Source organism: Ascaphus truei, chromosome 8, assembly GCF_040206685.1.
Source record: "Ascaphus truei isolate aAscTru1 chromosome 8, aAscTru1.hap1, whole genome shotgun sequence".
Lineage (NCBI taxonomy): Eukaryota > Metazoa > Chordata > Amphibia > Anura > Ascaphidae > Ascaphus > Ascaphus truei.
In genome coordinates, this window is record NC_134490.1 from 97,026,064 (window position 1) to 97,051,469 (window position 25,406).

The following is a 25,406-nucleotide window of genomic DNA, read 5'->3' on the forward strand; positions in this document are numbered from 1 at the left end:
TGACTAGCGTCAGCTTCATCAGGAGCAGTATAACGTCCATAATAGATGTAGCAATTATATAGCAAATTCGGTAATTGGTTAACTAATTGTTAATTAATTTCACAGGTTCTCTCACATGGAGTACATAACTCTGTGCTTAAATGCAAATCAAGCAATTACTAAACTTTATATATCAGAAAGAAAACTTAAAATATATGGATAAATCAACTCATATATATATAGATGATAAAGCGATAATATAATAAAATAATAAAAATTACGATAGAAAACAACAAGCAAACAATGGCGAATTGAGGAGAGAGAGAGAGAAAATTGTGTTAAATATATAGTCTATACTGTAGCTCATTACAATATGAATAATAATTAATTCAAATATAGATAATAATGAAAATGAATAATAGTAATTGAAAGAAACAAGAGTGAGAGAAACATCCTTAGAGGTCCCATATTTACTAGAAATTAGTAAATGAATACACTTGCAAAAGAATTTACACATAAAATATTTATATTAAAAATGGTGCTATTTCAAAATCGACATTAAGTCCATTAGGTATTAAAGTGTTCAATTTGTGGATCCAATACATCTCACGTTTACTCAGATCTATATCCCTAATGCGACCCCTCCAATGTTGGGTGACGTTTTCTATAGTGGTAAATGTAAGACCTCTTGGGTTTGAGTGGTGAAAGAGCGCAAAATGCTTGAACACATTATGGGTCATCACACCCCGTCTGATGTTACTGAGGTGTTCAATAAAGCGTTTCTTGATTGCTCTTTTAGTTTTACCCACATACCGTAACACACAAGGGCATTCCAGTAGGTATATAACATATTCAGTATAGCAGTTCATGTATTGTTTTATTTAAAAATTTTAATTTTTATTATTTGATTTAAAATCCTGGAGCAATAATATTTTTCAGATTTCTCACCTTTTTAAAAATTATTTTGGGATTGTCAGGGATTTGTTTTTTAATATTGGATCGTTAAGTAAAATATGCCAGTGTTTTCGAACTATTCTGACAATATTACTGGCTTCTCTATTAAAGTTGGTTAGATAAACCGTGTCAAAGTTGTTATTTGTATATTGTTTCTTTATACTAGGTTTAATTAAATCTTTTCTATCTAAAGCTGTTGCTTTTAAATTCTTATTTAAAAGATACGACGGATGTTCTCCTACTTGTATATATCCATACAAGACTAATCTGATTGGCCAATCAATCAAGACATTTCTTAAAGCGATGCCTCCTTGAAACATAATATACAAAACACTGACATTAGAACAGCTTTGCATGAACAGAAAACATGAAGAATAATATACAACAATTATCCACACATGACAACATAAAACAACCATCAAACTGATGTAATAAATATAAAACATCAGAAGAAATGTTTGCATGTATTTAAACAAAATGACTTCATAATATTATAAAAATGCTCCTAATTCAAAGTCAATATTAAGACCTCTTGGAGAGAGAGTCTGTAATTCATAGATCCAGTATGCCTCACGCACACGGCATCTCTGCAATCTATTCCCACCTCTTGTACTGGCTTGGATGGTCTCAATAGCCTGACACATTAACCCCTTGGGATTTTGATTATGATGTGTGAGGAAGAGGTGGGACACACTATGGGTGACGAATCCCTTCTTTATATTGTATATATGCTCATATACCCTCCGTTGGAACGTTCTACTTGTCCGCCCAACATATTGAAAGCCACAGGGGCATTGGAGTAAGTATATCACATATGTTGTGTGGCAGTTAATAAATGACCTAATAGGGTAAATATTATGAGTTACATTAGATCTAAATGTCTTAGTTGTACAACTATGTGAACATGCAAAACATTTACTACATTTAAAAAAATACTTTTTCTAATTTAGCAGTTTGTTTAGAATAATTATTAATAATCTGCCTAATCTTTGGTGCCATCTCATTATATTGTGTAATAAGTATTGGCCAATTCTCCTAAGGGATAATACCCTAGTCTAAATTCTCCCTCCTAAACCTACTATAATCTTCACTAAAGCCACAAATTTAAAATCTAAATTGGCTCCAAGTTGCCCACTTAATTATTCTAAACAAACTGCTAAGTTAGAAAAAGTTTTTTTTTTAAATGTAGAAGAACCTCCACTTGAAAATCCCGCCGAGAGTCCTGCCTACCTGTGACGGAGCATCCGGTATCTAGTATCCGGTGACGTCACTTCCGGTTTTGAGGAGCACGGTGTTTGGAGGAAAGTTGCGGCTACTTCAATTTCTCAGCCCAGGGAGGACAGATTACATCGGTCTATTCGGCCTCACTGCTTGTGTTCTAGAGCCGTCCTGTGAGTAGCTTTCTAGTTTTACTCTACCGGACTGGCTCCATCAGTGTCTCATCGTTCCACATTTTATTATTTTATAGTTGTATTAAACAATTTTTATTTTTCAGCTTTGCGTTTGTGTGTCTTGTCTGTGCTGGTTTGTGAGTCTATGTCTGTAAAGATTTTTTGTTAACTGTGTTGCACTAAATTCTGTGTTCTTTTCATTTCATGTTCCCCAACTTACGGAGGAATCTACATCAATACAACCCTTGATTACAAGTTGTCATCATTGGGACTTGAACTATTTAATCTGGATATCCAGGACTAACTCCTAATTGGACTAATTAGGCGCCGGTATCTCTTTTCTTTTGTTACAGAAAGACGTAACATACAATTCCTTTGATGAACTTTGAAATTCAAATATACTGTATAATTTATTGAAATGAAACTTTTTTGGTGGTACCTACAAAGTTTTGATGGGAAACATTTCATTGGTTGTAACGAAACCGTGGGACGGAAGGGACATCATGACGGAGAAACGGTTGCGGGCCTCGGCACATGTGCAGAAGGATCCTCGCGCCAACGCGCATGCACATACCTCAACGTTCTAGGCCGCATGGAGGTTGAAGGCAGCGCATGTGCGAAAAGGAGGCAGAAGCCGATATTGTCCCAACCATGCGTAATACCACACTTCGCGCCCGCCGGCTCAGTGCGCATGCGCAGAAGACACCGGTTCTGCATGCATGCGTAGCAAACACTGGCTCAGCGCATGCACAGCAAACGCCAGCTAAATGTGCATGCACAGCAAACGCTGGCTCAGTGCGCACCACGCACAGCAAATGCTAGCTTAGCGCGCACGCACAGTAAACGCCAGTTCAGCGCACATGCGCAGCAGCCTCCCTGTCACACTTGGGAGACAGAGACCAGACACACACACTCACTGTAAAAAAGGGAACCTGATGAAGCATCACTGCGAAACGCGTAGTTCCCTGCCGGAGCCTATTGAGTGAGGGACCCAGCCAGCCTGCTGACATCCGGAAAGATTCCTTCTTCCAGTCCCGCCGTCGGACGCGGTAGCGGGAGCCCCACTGGAGGGAAGGACTCCACCGGATCGATCAGGCTAACACTGGGCTGTTTTTAAACTTTATGTGAGTGTAATTACTTTTTGTTTCTCTGATGTAATAAACCTTATCTGCTACTTACCCAGACTTGCCCATTTCTTGCAATTTGGGCACCTGGGAGAGAAGCAACTCACATACACTGGCGACACACTTTATTCGAGCTCGGCTAGTCCCACGAATTCGGGTATACCCGGGTGTATTGAGGTTTGTGACTGTTTTCTGCCCGAGTGCATTGAGTTATTTTCCAGGCAGGGATTGAAGCATTTTATTCCCGCTGGTTGCAATACTGCACAGTATATATATATATATACTGCATTACAATTCATGAATTTATGCCATCTGGTAGACACGCGAAGCATTGCAGCCTATTAAATCCTAATCATTATCATTTAACAGATCAGCCGCCCATCAGCCAGGCATGAACCCAGGCTGGGAAGGCAAATGCAACGGGGGTTGTCAGAGGTGAGGAGCGGCGCATTCCAGGTATCTGCCAGGTACATACTGGGTATTTGCTCGAATAAAGTGTGTCGCAGCAGTACTGCCTCCATTGAGAGGGAAAGTGAGTAACAAGTTGACTGATTCGCCGCAGTCTGGCAGTACTCTCTGAGGGAGGAACTGCACACAAGGCAGTGCGAGCTGATTGACATCACTCCATTAATCTTTCCTAAACATTAGGCTGTGTAAATCCATAGAAGCCTATTGATCATATTTATCACATTAGCATTCGTTCCCCACCCCCTTTCCTTCCCCTTCCCTACAGACCCAGCACACGCTTTACTGGGTGTATTGCATTTTTATCATATACTTTATATTTATATAGATTTATATATATTTGATATATTAATACCACCACAATTTTTATTACATACTTTTATTACATATATTTTAATACCTAAATGTTTCCACATTTGTTAATCCACTGTTTACACATACATTAATTCCGTGTATTATATCTTTTCTCTCAATTTCTGAGCAAAATCCAGTGCACTGACCAATCCACTATCTTCACACACACTCACTGACACACACAACCAACCACAGACACACACACACACACACACACACACACAAACAAAAGGAATTCACAGTTAGTATAAATATAGAAGTGCAAATTTATTTATTTTTAAAATATTTTACCAGGAAGTAATACATTGTTTTCAATTATGTCCTGGGCATAGAGTTAAGATGACAAATTGTACATGGTTACAAAAACAGTTACATAAGTGAACAGGGTATACATTATATACAAGACATAGCATGCACAGCTAGAGATAATATATATTATAGGCGTATTTAAAGGTTACAGACCAGATTAAAATATGAGACAGCTTTAGTTTTGAAAGAAATTAGACTGCTGGTGGCTATGAGTCTACAGTAGATTGTTCGAGTTTTGGGGTGCACAGTAAGAGAAGGAGGAGCGACCGGATACTTTGCTGAACCTTGGGACCAAGAACAGTCTTTTGGAGTCAGATCTCAGATGATAAGTGCTGCATGTGGTAGGGGTGAGGAGCTTGTTCAGATAGATGGGTAGCTTGCCCAGAAAGTATTTAAAATAACTTAAACAGCGGGTGTGTGCCGAGCACGCGCGTTCTAAGTCAAACTTCTTCTGTTTTGTCACTGAAATGGTGTTTTGATTTTTAATTAAAAACATCACAAGTACAATTTCTGTGACAAAAGACAAAGAAGTTTCACTTAAAATGCACATGCTCGGCACACACACAATTTTCTTTTGGTTGATGTGGATCTTGTTTGCATTGACCCTTGGTTTCATATCCATACAACATTGCTGCTATACAGATGTAACCCATGTCCCCCCCCCCCCCCCCCCCCCGGACACAGATTGTACCGCTAGTGTGTAGTAAGGGCTGGCTACATGCATATTGGTGGTGCATACCTGTGAGGAACAGGAGGGCCTGAGTCTCCCACGTTGGTATTGGGGACAACAGGGACAGGCTTCTGGGGTGGTGGTGGTGCAGCGCCTCCATCTCTGGCGAAAACCTAGGGAATAGGTTGGAATCCTCCCAGAGAAGCCCTGGTCCCAGGGCGAGAGATTCCAATCTCACACAGTCTTTCGTATAAAACAGCAATGTCTTTATTGTCCTTACAACAGCACTCATCAGCAGTTCATGCACAGCAGCAGTTCATATGCAGTGTACATGATATTGACCTCCTCTCCTCTTCCTCCAGGCTGTACTTCTGCAGGATGAGCTGTATGGGGCCTCAATACCCCGACACCCAACCCAAGGGTATACCCTCTGGGTGAGGGTAGATCTCCCCCCTCACCCCCTCAGCAGGATGAGGGACATTGGTCCACAGCACTATAGTGCTATCAGCTCTACTCAATATGCTGAGTGTCTTCTCTCCTGTCTCCGTCAAACTCCCAGACCATACTCTCTCTCTGCTCCAGCACTAGACTCGACTCAACTCCTCAGCTCCTCAACTCCCAGGACATAACTGCATGTCACTTACAGGAACAGGCAGAACTAACTTTAGACAGCCCCACCCCTTATGATGTCACCAGGACCTCCCCCCTGTCTCAGGCCTGCACACAGAGTCAGAGGCCTGCCTCCATCACTCAAAGCAGGGCTTAAGCGGGGGGAAACCCCATGTTAACTACTGGCGGCCTGCCCTTAACAGGACTTACACCAGTAGGAGAAAGATATATAGCCCCCATTTCTTACCGGGGCTACACTCTCCCTCAGGTGGAATCCAATGGTCCCCACTTGGACCTAACTTTAGCAGCACCATCCTGCGGAGAACAAACCTGGGAAACAACACATTGCAGGTTATGATATTCATTGAACCATTCCCCAGGTGGTGTTATAACAACAACACGGTTACTCCCAACGGGGAGAACCACTAATAATAATGTTTTGGGTCAGGCTTCCTCCCATTATGGTCAGTTCTAGTAATGTAGTAGGGCTGTACTGACCCAGACTCCGGCCGGTATATCACACTGTGCATGTATATGCACCGCCCCACACTCCAGGCCCGGACCACCTCACTGATTCGGTCCTCATTGTGGTAACCCGCCTTACCAAACTTCGTTCTCAAGTACTCTTGTACGGCCTCCCTGAGCCAACTATCTCTGTGCTCCTCTATTTCCCTCAGTATGGGTTCAGGCACATAAGGATACTCGTACCCGTGGGACTGCCTATACCTGAACACTATGGCTCTGTCTGCTCTGCTCAATTTGGGCAGCTTCTTATGACCCGCCCTGCTTGGCAGTACCCAAAACTCTGGTTCTGCAGGAGCAATGTCATCATACAAAATACTAGGCCCCTTAGGCAAAATGAGTTTTTGCTCTATTTCCTGGTATCTGTGCTCTAACTCATCCGCCACCTCCTGGGGAGTATAGGCACCTACCGCCCACCAATGATCAACTATGTTGTTCCTGATCAACAGGAACCTGGTGCGGTCCATACCTTTGTGGTAACCAGTGAACAGGGGTGCCCACCACTTGTCATGGTGCTAGTACTCGGATATGGGGCTAGAAGTACCTGTCTTGGACTCGGCTTGTGGTGAGACATCGGATGTGCCGCCTCTGTAGAGCGTGAACAACTGCGTCTACCCTTAGCATTAATGTAGATGGTAGGATTCATTTTGTGGACCACTTTGCTCACAGTCCCGGCCTCAGCAGTAGTATGGGACCCTCGGGCCCTCCCTCTAGGCACAGGAGAAAAAGGTACAGGGTTAGGCACATGTATAACACTGGACTATGGTATCTCCCCATCAGATCCTTCATCACTTAGTTCCCAATCCCTCAAATCCTTGGAGTACTTGGGGTTCTTACTTAACTTATCCCCACTAGGTCCCGGTGTCATAACTCGTGACAGGACAGGGGCAGTGGCCGGGGCAATGGCGCTAGGGGCTGGGGCTGGGGCAATGTCCAAATCAATGTCCAGCATGCGGGTGATGCCGCGACCAGTGGGCAGTTTCTTGCTTGCCCTCTCCGGCGTGCTTCTTGCTCCTCTGTGAACGCCGTGGCGGTCAAGGTTGGCAAGTGTAGCCACCATGGCTGCTCCTCGGGCCGCAAAGATGGCCGCCGGGCCTCCGTGCCAGCCGGAACCGGAAGTGTCGTCATCGTTGCCGCCCGCGGAATCTCCATCCGCTCCGTGGTCACGCACCGGAAGTGCGTCGAAGACCGGAAGGGGCGGTGGTGGATCATCGGGTCCACGGACGGGTAAGTAGGCCGCAAGCCTTTCTTTCTCGCCCGCTGCAGGATCCTTCTTCGCTTGGAGTGAGTAAGGGGGTGGTGGAGTCTCCTTACCTCTCCGCTGCCGGCTGATGTCCTCTGGTCCCTCTGGGTCCACCTCCGATGCCGTCTCCGCCGCACTGGGAGTCACCACGGCCGTGGGACTTCTATGCGCCTCAGGCCGCACCAGCGCTCGCCGTCTGGAGGCGTCGGGACTCGTCTGCTCCCTCTCTCCGGTAAGTGGACTGCCATCTTTATTACAGCTGGGGTGGTTCGCCGGTAGGCGCATCACCACCGATGAGACGCCATCTTCTTCCTCTGAAGACGACTTGGTCGGATCCTCCGCTAGGGAGCCACCTGGGTCTTTTGCGGCCCCGCCAGTGGGTAGTGGTACGAAACGGGCCCGCTCCGGTACCTCCACTGCGGTCGCGCTCTTCTCCGCCGGAGTTACTCTCGGCTCGGTAGTCAGCTGGGCCTTGGTTCCCACTTCAGCAGTGGTGCAGGGAACTAGGGCAGCCTCGTCTGTCGTCTCCGCCACCTCCGTTAGTGTTCCCGGAGAGGCACCCCGAGGGGTCTTTAGCATGGGCCATGGTTCGTTAGGCCATAAGTAGTACGTGCCACATTGAGGGCTTCGTGCTTTGGTGCTTGCGGCAGGTCCGGGTGTCCTGCAGTGTACACACAGGCACCGGAGGTACTCGCGGCCCTCGATCTCCACCACCAGGTAGCCTCCTGGGAGTTGGAAGACCGTGGTGCTTAGTTCTGACATAGTTAGTTCAGTGGTGGAATAGTTCAATGTTTCAGCTCCTTGCTCTTCGAATGCCAGACAGAAGTGAAGTTCCTCGCTCTCACTTCCTGTCCCTCCCTTCGCTGGGGAGGACGCTCCTGATTGGCTCTCCTTGTGCTCCCTCCCTCTGGTGGAAACAAGAGGAGGGGCACTCCTTCTCTCAGTGTGACGTGGCCTTGTCTGTCGGCCAGTCACAGCACAGGTGGGTGGGCTTTCGCGCCGCTCCTTTTTCAGGGGATCTGGGCTTGGCACCAAACCCCTGCACATCTCCCTCCACATTTCTCTGACAGTCTCTTTGCACGATTCACGTGCGCGATCCAGGATTGGCAGGAGTCGCCATTTTAGTTCGGCTGCTAACTGCTGGGCCGTGGATGTCACCATTTTGGACTCTTTCTTGCTCCGCGGAGCACATGTAGTGACGGCCGCCATCTTTCATGAGCCCTCCAAATGTATAATTGCACTATTCTCAGTGTCTAGTGCATAGCTCGTTCCTAGACACTGACTGCTCTCACACTGCTCACTAAACGCTCTCTGCATGCTCTCTCTTATTGCTTTTACCCACTGATATGATGTGGCATACCCCAGGCTAGGCAGAACTCTCTCTCTGTGCACCGCACTCGCTGATGGTTCCTGCAAGTACTCTGTGGTGTGTTTTATGTGGGTGCTGGCTAGTGTACCAGGCATCTCCCTAAAGTACGGGCGTCTCCTACTTTTGGCCACTCATAGTGTGGGCCCTGGGCCATGGTCCCTGGACTAGTTAACAGGCTAACCCCCCCAGTTGCCTCCCACTATCTGCCTCAAGGGACTAGGACAGCTATAGCCTCACACCCATCTTACATTACCCTCTTAGGGCACCCAGGGCGTACTGTGCGGGAATCTAGGGTGTAGTAAGGGCTGGGTACATGCATATTGGTGGTGCGTACCTGTGAGGAACAGGAGGGCCTGAGTCTCCCGCGTTGGTATTGGGGACAACAGGGACAGGCTTCTGGGGTATATGCCTTCATCTTTAATGGTGGTGGTGCAGCGCCTCCATCTCTGGTGAAAACCTAGGGAATAGGCTGGAATCCTCCCAGAGAAGCCCTGGTCCCAGGGCGAGAGATTCCAATCTCTCACACAGTCTTTTGTATAAAACAGCAATGTCTTTATTGTCCTTACAACAGCACTCATCAGCAGTTCATGCACAGCAGCAGTTCATATGCAGTGTACATGATATTGACCTCCTCTCCTCTTCCTCCAGGCTGTACTTCTGCAGGATGAGCTGTATGTGGCCTCAATACCCCGACACCCACCCCAAGGGTATACCCTCTGGGTGAGGGTAGATCTCCCCCCTCACCCCTCAGCAGGATGAGGGACATTGGTCCACAGCACTATAGTGCTATCAGCTCTACTCAATATGCTGAGTGTCTTCTCTCCTGTCTCCGTCAAACTCCCAGACCATACTCTCTCTCTGCTCCAGCACTAGACTCGACTCAACTCCTCAGCTCCTCAACTCCCAGGACATAACTGCATGTCACTTACAGGAACAGGCAGAACTAACTTTAGACAGCCCCACCCCTTATGATGTCACCAGGACCTCCCCCCTGTCTCAGGCCTGCACACAGAGTCAGAGGCCTGCCTCCATCACTCAAAGCAGGGCTTAAGCGGGGGGAAACCCCATGTTAACTACTGGCGGCCTGCCCTTAACAGGACTTACACCAGTAGGAGAAAGATATATAGCCCCCATTTCTTACCGGGGCTACACTCTCCCTCAGGTGGAATCCAATGGTCCCCACTTGGACCTAACTTTAGCAGCACCATCCTGCGGAGAACAAACCTGGGAAACAACACATTGCAGGTTATGATATTCATTGAACCATTCCCCAGGTGGTGTTATAACAACAACACGGTTACTCCCAACGGGGAGAACCACTAATAATAATGTTTTGGGTCAGGCTTCCTCCCATTATGGTCAGTTCTAGTAATGTAGTAGGGCTGTACTGACCCAGACTCCGGCCGGTATATCACACTGTGCATGTATATGCACCGCCCCACACTCCAGGCCCGGACCACCTCACTGATTCGGTCCTCATTGTGGTAACCCGCCTTACCAAACTTCGTTCTCAAGTACTCTTGTACGGCCTCCCTGAGCCAACTATCTCTGTGCTCCTCTATTTCCCTCAGTATGGGTTCAGGCACATAAGGATACTCATACCCGTGGGACTGCCTATACCTGAACACTATGGCTCTGTCTGCTCTGCTCAATTTGGGCAGCTTCTTATGACCCGCCCTGCTTGGCAGTACCCAAAACTCTGGTTCTGCAGGAGCAATGTCATCATACAAAATACTAGGCCCCTTAGGCAAAATGAGTTTTTGCTCTATTTCCTGGTATCTGTGCTCTAACTCATCCGCCACCTCCTGGGGAGTATAGGCACCTACCGCCCACCAATGATCAACTATGTTGTTCCTGATCAACAGGAACCTGGTGCGGTCCATACCTTTGTGGTAACCAGTGAACAGGGGTGCCCACCACTTGTCATGGTGCTAGTACTCGGATATGGGGCTAGAAGTACCTGTCTTGGACTCGGCTTGTGGTGAGACATCGGATGTGCCGCCTCTGTAGAGCGTGAACAACTGCGTCTACCCTTAGCATTAATGTAGATGGTAGGATTCATTTTGTGGACCACTTTGCTCACAGTCCCGGCCTCAGCAGTAGTATGGGACCCTCGGGCCCTCCCTCTAGGCACAGGAGAAAAAGGTACAGGGTTAGGCACATGTATAACACTGGACTATGGTATCTCCCCATCAGATCCTTCATCACTTAGTTCCCAATCCCTCAAATCTTTGGAGTACTTGGGGTTCTTACTTAACTTATCCCCACTAGGTCCCGGTGTCATAACTCGTGACAGGACAGGGGCAGTGGCCGGGGCAATGGCGCTAGGGGCTGGGGCTGGGGCAATGTCCAAATCAATGTCCAGCATGCGGGTGATGCCGCGACCAGTGGGCAGTTTCTTGCTTGCCCTCTCCGGCGTGCTTCTTGCTCCTCTGTGAACGCCGTGGCGGTCAAGGTTGGCAAGTGTAGCCACCATGGCTGCTCCTCGGGCCGCAAAGATGGCCGCCGGGCCTCCGTGCCAGCCGGAACCGGAAGTGTCGTCATCGTTGCCGCCCGCGGAATCTCCATCCGCTCCGTGGTCACGCACCGGAAGTGCGTCGAAGACCGGAAGGGGCGGTGGTGGATCATCGGGTCCACGGACGGGTAAGTAGGCCGCAAGCCTTTCTTTCTCGCCCGCTGCAGGATCCTTCTTCGCTTGGAGTGAGTAAGGGGGTGGTGGAGTCTCCTTACCTCTCCGCTGCCGGCTGATGTCCTCTGGTCCCTCTGGGTCCACCTCCGATGCCGTCTCCGCCGCACTGGGAGTCACCACGGCCGTGGGACTTCTATGCGCCTCAGGCCGCACCAGCGCTCGCCGTCTGGAGGCGTCGGGACTCGTCTGCTCCCTCTCTCCGGTAAGTGGACTGCCATCTTTATTACAGCTGGGGTGGTTCGCCGGTAGGCGCATCACCACCGATGAGACGCCATCTTCTTCCTCTGAAGACGACTTGGTCGGATCCTCCGCTAGGGAGCCACCTGGGTCTTTTGCGGCCCCGCCAGTGGGTAGTGGTACGAAACGGGCCCGCTCCGGTACCTCCACTGCGGTCGCGCTCTTCTCCGCCGGAGTTACTCTCGGCTCGGTAGTCAGCTGGGCCTTGGTTCCCACTTCAGCAGTGGTGCAGGGAACTAGGGCAGCCTCGTCTGTCGTCTCCGCCACCTCCGTTAGTGTTCCCGGAGAGGCACCCCGAGGGGTCTTTAGCATGGGCCATGGTTCGTTAGGCCATAAGTAGTACGTGCCACATTGAGGGCTTCGTGCTTTGGTGCTTGCGGCAGGTCCGGGTGTCCTGCAGTGTACACACAGGCACCGGAGGTACTCGCGGCCCTCGATCTCCACCACCAGGTAGCCTCCTGGGAGTTGGAAGACCGTGGTGCTTAGTTCTGACATAGTTAGTTCAGTGGTGGAATAGTTCAATGTTTCAGCTCCTTGCTCTTCGAATGCCAGACAGAAGTGAAGTTCCTCGCTCTCACTTCCTGTCCCTCCCTTCGCTGGGGAGGACGCTCCTGATTGGCTCTCCTTGTGCTCCCTCCCTCTGGTGGAAACAAGAGGAGGGGCACTCCTTCTCTCAGTGTGACGTGGCCTTGTCTGTCGGCCAGTCACAGCACAGGTGGGTGGGCTTTCGCGCCGCTCCTTTTTCAGGGGATCTGGGCTTGGCACCAAACCCCTGCACATCTCCCTCCACATTTCTCTGACAGTCTCTTTGCACGATTCACGTGCGCGATCCAGGATTGGCAGGAGTCGCCATTTTAGTTCGGCTGCTAACTGCTGGGCCGTGGATGTCACCATTTTGGACTCTTTCTTGCTCCGCGGAGCACATGTAGTGACGGCCGCCATCTTTCATGAGCCCTCCAAATGTATAATTGCACTATTCTCAGTGTCTAGTGCATAGCTCGTTCCTAGACACTGACTGCTCTCACACTGCTCACTAAACGCTCTCTGCATGCTCTCTCTTATTGCTTTTACCCACTGATATGATGTGGCATACCCCAGGCTAGGCAGAACTCTCTCTCTGTGCACCGCACTCGCTGATGGTTCCTGCAAGTACTCTGTGGTGTGTTTTATGTGGGTGCTGGCTAGTGTACCAGGCATCTCCCTAAAGTACGGGCGTCTCCTACTTTTGGCCACTCATAGTGTGGGCCCTGGGCCATGGTCCCTGGACTAGTTAACAGGCTAACCCCCCCAGTTGCCTCCCACTATCTGCCTCAAGGGACTAGGACAGCTATAGCCTCACACCCATCTTACATTACCCTCTTAGGGCACCCAGGGCGTACTGTGCGGGAATCTAGGGTGTAGTAAGGGCTGGGTACATGCATATTGGTGGTGCGTACCTGTGAGGAACAGGAGGGCCTGAGTCTCCCGCGTTGGTATTGGGGACAACAGGGACAGGCTTCTGGGGTATATGCCTTCATCTTTAATGGTGGTGGTGCAGCGCCTCCATCTCTGGTGAAAACCTAGGGAATAGGCTGGAATCCTCCCAGAGAAGCCCTGGTCCCAGGGCGAGAGATTCCAATCTCTCACACAGTCTTTTGTATAAAACAGCAATGTCTTTATTGTCCTTACAACAGCACTCAGCAGCAGTTCATGCACAGCAGCAGTTCATATGCAGTGTACAGGATATTGACCTCCTCTCCTCTTCCTCCAGGCTGTACTCCTGCAGGATGGGCTGTATGGGGCCTCAATACCCCGACACCCACCCCAAGGGTATACCCTCTGGGTGAGGGTAGATCTCCCCCCTCACCCCTCAGCAGGGTGAGGGGCATTGGTCCACAGCACTATAGTGCTATCAGCTCTACTCAATATGCTGAGTGTCTTCTCTCCTGTCTCCGTCAAACTCCCAGACCATACTCTCTCTCTGCTCCAGCACTAGACTCGACTCAACTCCTCAACTCCCAGGACAAACTGCATGTCACTTACAGGAACAGGCAGAACTAACTTTAGACAGCCCCACCCCTCATGATGTCACCAGGACCTCCCCTCGGTCTCAGGCCTGCACACAGAGTCAGAGTCAGAGGCCTGCCTCCATCACTCAAGGCAGGGCTTAAGTGGGGGGAAACCCCATGTTAACTACTGGCGGCCTGCCCTTAATAGGACTTACACCAGTAGGAGAAAGATTTCTTACCGGGGCTACACAGATAATTAGAGATCTGAACAGGCTGAGCTCGTCTTTGCCAGAGGAGGAAGCAACATATTACTTTGCAATGTGACACAAGAAAAACCACTTAGACCGACCGCCACACTACGGATACGCAACAATTGAGTAGAGTGATAAACTCAGGGCTACATTTATTCACCTCTAAGAGTGTTGATTTCCTCCAAAAACATTGTGTATTTCTGCTTACTTAAGAAGCGAAATAAACGTAGCTCTGAGTTTATCACTCTACTAAATTGTTGCGTATCCCTAGTGTGGCGGTCGGGCTAAGTGCTTTTGCTATATCTATTTCGAGATGAATCAGGGTGCTCGAGACTGTCAGCAAGGGAAGTCAAAAAGGCAACGGTCTTTCAATTGACGAATTGTTTTAGAATACTGATATCCTGCAAGTGGACAAGGAGAAAACCTTGAATGTGCCTCAAGCCTCTTTGGAAGTGAAGAGACTAATGTGTTTCTAAAGACTAAGTGAAGAAAAACAATTAGTAATTAGTGCAAGTGTTACTATGGTTTACCAGTAGGTTTAACTCTGGTAACTTTATTCTTAAGAAGCAATAACAAAACGTACACAACACTGGAAAATATTTTTAATAATCCTCCCAAAAAATAAAAGTACGTTTATGTAAAATGCTCAGAAGATTAACCTTGAATATGCTGTCAAGGGTAACTGAATCGTGTGTGGAGGTAAAAATGCAGCATTAATAAAATATTTTAAGAAAAGAATGCCTACAATAGGTTTTGTAAAGCAGACGTAAGTAGCTAAAAGTTCTTCTTAAAATAAGTGGAACCAGTTATTGAAGAGGCAGAGGCCCCAGCATGGGGTCATAGGCTCCTTAAGGGCTGCGGCGTCCTGATTGGCGAGAGCTGGGGGGGGTCGGCTAACCCCCCCTCCCCCTTCCCCCACGGAGTGGGAAGGCTGCTTGTCCCCTCCCATGCAGGGGAAGGGGGGAGAGGGTATAAAGAGTGGGGCCCCAGGGGAGAGAGACAGAGCGAATGGAATTTTCCCCATACATTACAGGAATGCTGGCTGCTGCACTGCTGTTTTCCAGACCACGAGGGAGGGCCGCAGTGACTACAGCAGCTCCCCGCTGTATGAAGACCCCCGAGACCTGCCAGCCTCACCCATGAGCTTGAGGAGCCTGCTGATGCTGCGGCACCGGAGGAGCCGGTAAGTGTTCCTGCCCCGCGCTGATCCCAGCGCTGAGGTGCAGGTAGGTATCCCCATGCCCCATCCCACAGTCCTCCCAGCTCCCCCACCAAGCCCAGGTGCCTGCAGGCAGCCCACCGTGCTCCCTCACCCACCCCGTGCCCCCTCCAGCTCATGCCCGCATACCTTCCTCCATCCGGCCCCCTCCTGGCCTGTGCCCCCGCCGGCTCACGGCCTGCATCTCTGCAAGGTCACTCCGCTTCGTGACCTGTCCCCCCGGCCACGGCGCCCCCCGGCCTGGGTTCCCGCATCACCCCCCTGTCAGGCCCCTTACCAGCCGCCCCGCTACCAGCCGCGGGTCTGCTCTTTCCCCAGGCCCGCGCTGCCAGCACGCTCCCTCCTGGAGCACCAGTACCCTGAAGAGGGATGCTCCTCCCATGCACCGGCACGGCCCTTGCCTCAGTCCGCGCGCCGCCTCACCACCCCGCGGACCATAGCCGGGAGAGCCTCTAGCTCCCCCCGATCGCCACAAGCTGGAAGAGCCACGTGCGCTCCCCCACCACCATCACTCACCTCCCTCCCAGGATTCCCGCGCTGGCTGCTGCTTGAGCTATGCGTGGGGGAGGGGGGGGTTGTTAAAGGGACAGGAGGTCACTGAGGTCTGCACAGGCAGGCTTTACCTCAGCCCTCCCCTGCAACAGCACCACCATGAGGCCCCTGGTAGCACTGCAGGGCGACCTCAAATTCACCCCTCAGGGCAACCTCAAGTTCCCCCCTCACACTGCAGGGGGAACTGTGAGTAGGATTATTAAAGTCGTGAAGCACCAATATTAAATATACCACTGTCACAGTAGTTTATGACAAGATATAATGAATACCAAATATCTGGGTTCAACTGAACGAGGTTTAGATATAATAAAATATAATTTATTCCTTAAATAAGGTGAACACAGCAATATAGTACAATTAACAGACAAGAAGGTAACACTTACTTAGGGTTGGGGGATGGAGAAGTATCCGCTAGCAATTCTCCAGCAGTCCAGTGACATTCAAGATGGTATCAGAAGCACAACTAAAAACTGTAGGGTTGACACAGTTTATATACCTGTGCAAACCTATTCTTAACATTGAACACAGCCTATTGGTGAACAATTATCTATATCCACTCTCTAATGTGGAGACACAGATTAACAGACTAACCCATGCCCTCAGGTAACAATTAGACTGGCAGAGTTTTGTTGATTGATTAATACTTAATCCCTAGACATTGGGTAACAATCAAGGCAGTTAACTTTTGATCACCGTGCTTAGGCCACTCAGCCGTCTGCCCTTCATGACCTATTAGCCTAGCAAATGGCGTCTGCATTTTCAGAACAGATCCAAAATAAAATATATATACACTTTAATATCTACACATATTAATAAGTTCCATTCTGGTGAGTCGACCTTTGCCAGTTTTTAATGCCTACAGTGACTCCACATATTGGTCAAATATGAACTCTCTGCGACCTCCAGAACTGGAGATACAGAAATGCACTTTAAAACATTAAAATACATGCTTATAATGAAACATGGGAACAGGGGAACATACATTTTCAAGGTACAGCTGCGGCAGCTTTTATTTGAAGTAATGCCGGCGGCATGCCGGGATCTACTCCGGCTGCCGCCAGTCAAAACCGCGCACCACCGCGTTTCCCCCACGCACCCCACCTCCACTTCGCGAGCAATTTGCCCCCCCTTCCCGACCCCGAACCCGGCTCCTGCTCTGCCCCTCTGCTTCCCCGCACCCCCGCTTACCTTACTTTAATCTCCAGGGGTGTCGGGGAAGCCGGGCGCGCACGTGACTGTGACTTCACAGTGCGCCGCAACGTGCCGCGTCTCCACGCTGCGCACACGCACCCGGCCGGCGGCATTGCTTCAAATAAAAGCTGAAACAAAGGGGTTAACCGGCGCCAAAGAGGGTAAATACCAGTCCTGTTGTGACAGTCCAAATACAGTCCTTGGGATGATGAATGGTGATGATTCTCACCTCAGCAGTGCATATGTGAAAAAAGAGAAAGAGAAATAATAGTGCAGTAAATCAACACAGGGGGGGGGGGGTGATCACAGATATTGACAAAAAACAACAAACAAGACATACAAACATATAACACTAGCACGGCCTAAATATTAATAAAAAGCATATTTATTGATGTGGAAATGTGCATAAACCGCATCCGGAGGGGTAAAATTGCAACCCTACTCACAAAATGCTGGAAAGGTACAGGCAGATCTGCTGTATGCAGCTGGGCTCTCAAGATGGCGACCGGAGCACTTGTGCTGGCGTCCACACGTGACTAGGAAGCCAGGCAGATGACTCAGATGACGAGGCCTCTGGGCGGACGTGACGTCACCCCCGTTGTGTATTCTCCACCGGCTCACAGGACTCCAGTCCTCCAGTCCTCATCAGCAGCCGCAATATCGCCGTACCTCGGTTCAAAACACTAGTTGGAGACTGCAGAGTTTCTCCTTTGGAACTGCAGACTTCACCACACTGGAACACTCTAAAAACTTGAAACTTCCCGACGCGTTTCGTACGCATGCGCGTACTTCTTCAAGGGATGTGCTTGTCTGATAGTCTCTATGGTATATATACCCTCAGTCCAAAGTCCTGGTTGGTTAATTGGATAAGTGGTATTAACCCCAATTAGGGCTAATAGACAACAGCACATAAACAATGGCCTATGCTAATCAACATACATAACAAACATACAACATTAATTGGGATAACAGAAAAGAGAAAAAAAACGTTAAAAACATTTAAAAAGACATTAAAAATATAAACAGTGGGGGGCGTGTCGATGACGTCGACCGAGACGGAAGGGTAAGAGGAGAGCTCCTGAGACCCTAACGCTGCAAACAAATTAAATATAGATTTACCCCGACTTTCCCGACCGCAAAATATATGAGACAAACCTCTAACCACTCAGGCATGTCCCATAAAACAAAAACCCAGCCCGGGCAGGGTGTTACAAAGTATTTCCCCCCGGCGAAGCAGAGCTCCGACTCGGGCTCCAAAAAACAAGATGGCGCCTCCCCGCCTGGCGCACGTGGGGCAAAGTCACCGGCAACGGAACGGGACCGGCAGCAAGAAATGCCGCCCACGGAAGAAGGAATAACAAAGGCCTTCTTAGAAGAGCTACATAATAAACTTTATCGATCCCTACAGTCCAACCTACGTGAAGCGGTGGACGAATTAAAACAGGACATACAAGGCCTAACAAAAAGAACTGTAGCACTGGAGACCAAATTAGAGGAGGCCCTCAAACATCAAGAGGCTGCGGACAAAGAAATTAATCGGCTAGGAGCAGAGGTGCGCGCCCTACAAGATGACATCGAGGATCAGGAGAACCGCGACCGCCGCCAAAACCTCAGAATAAGAGGGGTCCCGGAAGAGGTTCTCCCGGGCCAACTCAGAGATTACCTCAGAGACTTCTTCACCACAGTCTGCGAGGATATGGAGGAAAGAGACCTTGAGATCGATAGAGCCCACCGCGCGCTGGGCCCGCGATCGGAAGACCCCAGCCGGAGAAGGGATGTGGTCGTCCGAATGCACAGTTACTCGACTAAGGAGAAGATAACTAGAGCCTGCCGGGAGATGGACTCGATCTGCTTCAGAGACGAACCCATACAAGTCTACAGTGACCTGTCTAAGAAAACGATCGACCGCCGCAAAGACCTGAAGCCACTGACTCTCTTACTAAGAGAAAAGGGAATAAAGTATAAATGGGGGTTTCCCTTCAGATTGGTAATACCGCATAAAGGGAAATACTTTGTCATCCGATACCCGGAAGATATACCCCAGGTAGTGCGAGCGCTGGGACTGACCCCCCCTGCATCCTGGCCCGTGGAGGAACGCGGCCCTCAGAGACAGGAGCCTGAAGACCCCCCGACGAGAGCCTCTGAGCGTCTAGCGGAGCAAAGGCAACCAAAATCAAGATAACTCAGCCGCGATGCAGAGCCCCAGACGAGCAGGAGCAACCAGAAGATTGCAGCAGCCCGCCGAGGCGAGACCCCATCCGCGGCTGGAACAAAGACCTCACCAGCCCCTTGTAAGCCCCCCTCCGAAGGAAGAGCCTTTTAATGGTACTCACCCAGACCGGTCCCGACTGGCCACGCAAGCGGGAAGAGGAGACACCGACTACCTTCAACGCCGGACCAAGAGCGGAGTCTCGCGAGGCTATACCATCCCCACGTGACACGGCCTGGATTCTGCTTTCCCCCGGCAAAGAGGTGGCGGAGGACCCCCTCCAGACGGAACGAAGCAACCCTCCGACCAGGAAGGGGTCTACCGGACAGGGACTATACAAGGTCCCAGGGGTGATTTGAGGCAGTTGCCTCTCCCCCGAGTTTTGAACACCTCCCCTGGTTTCCGAGGAAAGACCTGCTCCAGAAGGGTCTGTGATATAAAAGTTTAAGTTGTACATAGTTAGAATATGTGTGTTGTTAGTCAATTTACTTACAAGTTAACGGTAACACTTTAATAGCTATATAGACTGAGGCCCCAGAGGGAAAAGGATTAACACCCACCCCCCCCTGCATTGCGGCCATTTACCTAGATAACCTGCCCCTCTCCTTATCCCAGCCCCCCATTCCCTAGACCCCCCTCCCTGCCTTCCCCCCTCCTCTGCCTCCCTCTTCCCCCACCCTTTCCCCCCCTTCCTCCCCAGCGTTTCCCCCCCCCCTTCCCCCCCAGCGTTCCCCCCCCCCTTCCCCCCCAGCGTTCCCCCCCCCCCAGCGTTCCCCCCCTCCCTTCCCCCCCAGCGTTCCCCCTCCCCCTCCTCCCCAGCGTTTCCTCCCTTCCAAGCTCCCTTACCCCCCGTGTCATTTTCTCCCTTCTCCACCTAGTGACACTCTCAATGGGCATACTAAGAATGTGGACAGCATACTGTGAAACTCTGAACCTAATGATATGAACTGCCTTAGATAGGGTTGGAGAAATGAGGAAGAAATAAGGTTGCATATTCAATATAAAACAAAAGTGCTCAGAGGCTTATTCCTAACCTTTTGTGCTCCCCACTGACATACACATGCTCCCCTCCCCCCTTCCCCCCTTCCCCCCTCCCCTTCCACCCCTCCCCCCCTTCCCCCCCTCCCACCCCCCTCCCCCCTCCCACCCCTCCCCCCCTCTCCCCCTCCCACCCCTCCCCCCTCCCATCTCCCCCCCCTTCCACCCCCCCCTTTTTTACCCCCCCTCCCCCTCCCACCCCCCCCTCCCCCTTTCACCCCCCCCCCTTCCACCCCCCCCCTCTCCCATAGTCCCTCCTTTCCCATTGCCCCTTGCTTACTCGAGTGTACAAACCAGGATATCCAAAGGTGGTAAAGAAATTTTAATCAGAGAATGTAGACTGTATATCTATATGAGGAGGTATTCGACGAAAAAGCAAATGATTGTATAAACCACTTAAAACAAAAGATGTCTAAATGTACATATTGCACCTCTGTATACCTATAAGTTTCCCCCTGCCTACCCTCCCCTCCCTCTCCTCCCTCTCCCCTCTTCTCCCTCTCCCCCCCCCTCTTCCCCCTTTCCCCCCTTCCCCTCACCTCCCCTCCCCCTCCTTACCCCCACCCCCAGTTAAGGTTATTGCTATCCCCAAGATTCCCATAGTTACCAGAGACACTCGGACCTCCCACTGAATGTTGCCCCCCCCCACAAGGCAGTGATTAATGTAATGACATATTGCCAGATAGGTTATAGGAAACATGATGACTTCACGGTGTAAATACCACCTTCCTGTAACCCCTGCTACACTTTGATACTCCCCACCTTTTCCCCCCCCCCCATTCCCTTTTCCCCGCCCATCCTCTCCCCTTCCTCCCCCCTTCCCCCCCCCTCCCCCTTCCCCCCCCCCTCCCCCTTCCTCTCCCCCTTCCCGCCCCCCCCCCTCCCACACGCCCTCCTCCTCCCCCTCCCCCCCCCAGATACAGAACCATCCAGGAGTACAACTCCAAATAAGGGGAATAAAAATAACACCCCTCTAACCTAGTCTAACCTATAATAAACAGAAAGGATACTCAAAGTCAAGAGGCCCTTTCAAGATTGAGTAGAGGCAACCAAAATGAAAAGATTAAAGCAGATGTTAGGCCCCAACACCTGACGACCAACTTTCCCTCTCCACATATCCCCCAAATTAGCACCGACCACCCCTTACCCCTCCCCACTAAATAGAGGCAAGTCTCATTCCCATGACTCCCCCCTCATCATAGGGGAAAACAAGAGGGAATAGCGGGTAATACACGGATCTATAGGGTCCCTTCCTCGCCCACTCCGGTCGGTTATCGCCACCGGACCCACCCCCTAAGGGTGCTTTACCCGACAAACCGACTGCCCGTTAAGTCGGTCTTGTTCCATTAAGACCAGAACAAGGTCTATTTTCTTCTCTTTTTGTTACCTGCTGAAACTATCCCAGCAGGTCCCCCCTCCCTCCCCCCCTCCCTCACACCCTGGTTAACCAAGGCCCACAAAAAAAGAGAGTACCATCTAGTTACGCATATAGCCACTGGTCCTTGTAAGGATTAGCAGGATCTAAAAAGTTGAGATAGAGAAGGGTGACAATGGCCAAACAAGGACCAATTAAACTAGTATCTCTCAATGTAAAGGGACTACAGAATAATAAGAAAAGAAGGCTAGCCCTCCAAGAATTAAAAAAGCTCAATGGTGATATTGTCTTTCTCCAGGAGACGCATTTCACGGCGCAGGAGCCGCCTAAAACATTTCAAAATACGTATCCTATGAGTTACTACTCATCATTTAGTAGTAAAAAAAGGGGAGTTGCTATATTGATTAGACAAGGCACCCCCTTCAATTTAACAAAAGTCACAACAGACCCAGAGGGTAGATTCGTGGTAGTCTATGGATCTCTGGCGGGGTCCGCGATCGCCCTGATCAACCTCTACGCCCCCAACGAAAATCAGACGAACTTCCTAAGAAAAGTATTAGAAGAGATTGACCCGGACTATCTGTCCTCTTTGTTAATAGGAGGCGACTTAAATATGGTACTCAACCCGACAGAGGACAAATCGACCACACTGGGTCGGCCACCCCCGCCCCAAGCAATAAGATTGGGGAAAAATTTCAGAGACATTATAAAGGATTTCTCCCTAGTAGATATTTGGAGAGCACAACACCAGGGACAAAGAGACTACACTTTTTTCTCGGCCCCTCACCAGACCTATTCTCGGATTGACTGTTTTCTTGCCACCAGGAATGTACTAGAGGCAACAACCGACACAGACATAGGTCCAATCACTTGGTCAGACCACGCACCAATTTCTTTATTTCTCACGGCCCCATTTATAAAAACATACACATATAATTGGAGGCTAAACGATTCTCTCCTAAATAATAAAGAGACAGAAAAAGAAGTCAAAAGAGCCCTCAAGAATTACTTTAGACTAAACTTAGGCACGGTAGACTCCCCAGCTATCTTGTGGGAAGCCCACAAAGCGGCTATTAGAGGCCAACTTATCTCGATAGCATCATATAGGAAGAAAGTCAAAGTAAAACTAACCAAAGAGCTCACGGATAAGATCATACAACTAGAGCAGCAACACAAACTGAACCCGTCCAGGAGAATTTACAAATTACTGACAGCCACCAGAACCAAATTAAAAGAAATACAATTAGAAAGCGTAGAAAAAGCCCTAAAATGGACGGGTCAGAGGTATTACGATAAGGGGAACAAAGCAGATAGACTTCTTGCTGGCAAGTTAAGAGGCGTACAAAAAAGATCACAGATTACGGTGATCAAGAATGGGTCTGGTGAGATAATCTATAATGAGAAAAAAATAGCGGAGGAATTCACCAAATTTTACACCAAACTATACAATCTGAGATCTGACTCCGCTATTCCAAAGTTAACCGCAGAAGCATCAATAATAAATTACCTTACCGATTGTAATCTTCCCTCCCTGACAGAGGAGGAGAATGAAAGGCTAAATGGTAAAATAACAGTGGAAGAATTGTCAGCGGCGGTAAAAGCGTCCAAATCCTCCAAAGCGCCGGGACCTGACGGCTACACAAATCTCTACTATAAGAAATTTCTACCCATACTGACACCCCACCTTCTGAACCTGTTCAATTCCTTTATGGATGGGAACCCAATACCAAACTCAATGTCCTCAGCTAATTTAGCTATAATCCATAAGGAGGGGAAAGACCCGACCCAGTGTGGAAGTTATAGGCCCATATCCCTTCTGAATAACGACTTAAAACTGTATAGTAAGATACTCGCGAACAGGCTAAACCCCATATTACCCAGACTCATCCACCCAGACCAAGTTGGATTTGTCTCAGGACGACAAGCAGCAGATAATACACGTAAATTAATAAACATAGTCGACCATATTCACATATCCAAAACAAGGGCCATGCTACTGAGCCTAGATGCAGAGAAGGCATTCGATAGGATAGACTGGTTATTCCTAGATAAGACCTTGGAAAAATTTGGTTTCAAAGATAAGTTCCTGGATGGAATCCGGGCTCTCTACCAGAACCCTTCCGCTGCGGTTAAACTCCCAGGGGGAACGGGCGAGAGATTTCAAATTAAAAATGGCACAAGGCAGGGTTGCCCCCTATCCCCTCTTCTTTTCGCCCTCACGATCGAACCACTCGCAACTAAAATTCGAAATAATATAAATATACAGGGTGTCGAGATTGGAGAAACAAATTTTAAAATATCTCTATTCGCCGACGACATCATTCTGACCCTGTCCAGACCCCAAACTTCTCTTCCGAACCTTCAAAGAGAACTATCGGACTTTGGTAAAGTGTCTGGATATAAAATAAACAGCGGAAAGTCAGAGGCTTTAAATATTAGCCTACCTGACGTGGAAGTGAAACTACTCAAACTGAATTTCAATTACCGGTGGTGTCCTGCATATATTAAATATTTGGGAGTAAATATATCAAGACACTACAATGCTCTATATCAAGACAACTACCCAGCGTTATGGGCAACAATTAAAAAAGATTTGGAAAAGTGGCAAGGTTTCCAGATATCATGGATTGGGAGAATGGTCTCAGTTAAGATGAATATTCTCCCTAGAATTTTGTACTATTTCCAGACACTCCCGATCCAGGTGCCTGGCGCTGATCTAAAGAGCATACAAAACAGAATGTTTAATTTCATTTGGCAGGACAAAAGACCCAGGGTTGCAAGATCGGTCCTGTTGGCACCAAGGAGTAGAGGGGGTATGGCAGTCCCAGATATACACAAATATTACATAGCAGCACAATTGAAACAAGCTGTCATGTGGAATGCTGACCCAGCCAAACACTGCTGGATCGATATTGAATCTAAATATGCCAGAATGCCTTCTCTGCAGACCTGCCTATGGAGTTTGGATAAAGGAGATAAGCAGATGCATAACTTAAAACTACAAGCGTCCCTGTTCACATGGGATGTCTGGTCAAAAAGCAAGACCAGATTCGGGCTGTGCTCGGCTAGCCCTCAACTCACGCCCTTACCCAACAACCCAAAGTTTCCACCGGGTTGCGGATCTAAACTATACGACCGACTTAAAGAGGGGGGGGTCGGGACGATCGCGGACCTCCTGAGATTTGACACGTTCCTGAGCTTTCAAGAAGTCAAAGCCAAATATAAAATCAGGGAATTGGATACATTTAAATACTTACAAATCCGACATTTTGCCCAAAAGATATGCCCATCCCCAGAATTCCCCTCCCTTACAAAATTCGAACGATTGTGTCAAGCAAACACATACCAAAGGGGACTAATTTCTAGTATATATACCATTTTGCATAACTCAAAAACCATCCAAGAGCACGACTATATGCTCAAATGGGCTGCCGACCTGAACATCATAATAGAAAGGGAGATTTGGGAGGAAATTTGGCTAGCAGCCTCAGGAACGTCCCTATGCACCGTTACAAAGGAGAATATTTATAAAATTCTCTACCACTGGTACCTCACTCCAGCGAGGTTGAACCAGATATACCCCCTGGCGTCAGATCTGTGTTGGAGAGGCTGCGGACATAGAGGGGACATGGCCCACATCTGGTGGACCTGTCCAGAAATTGAAAAGT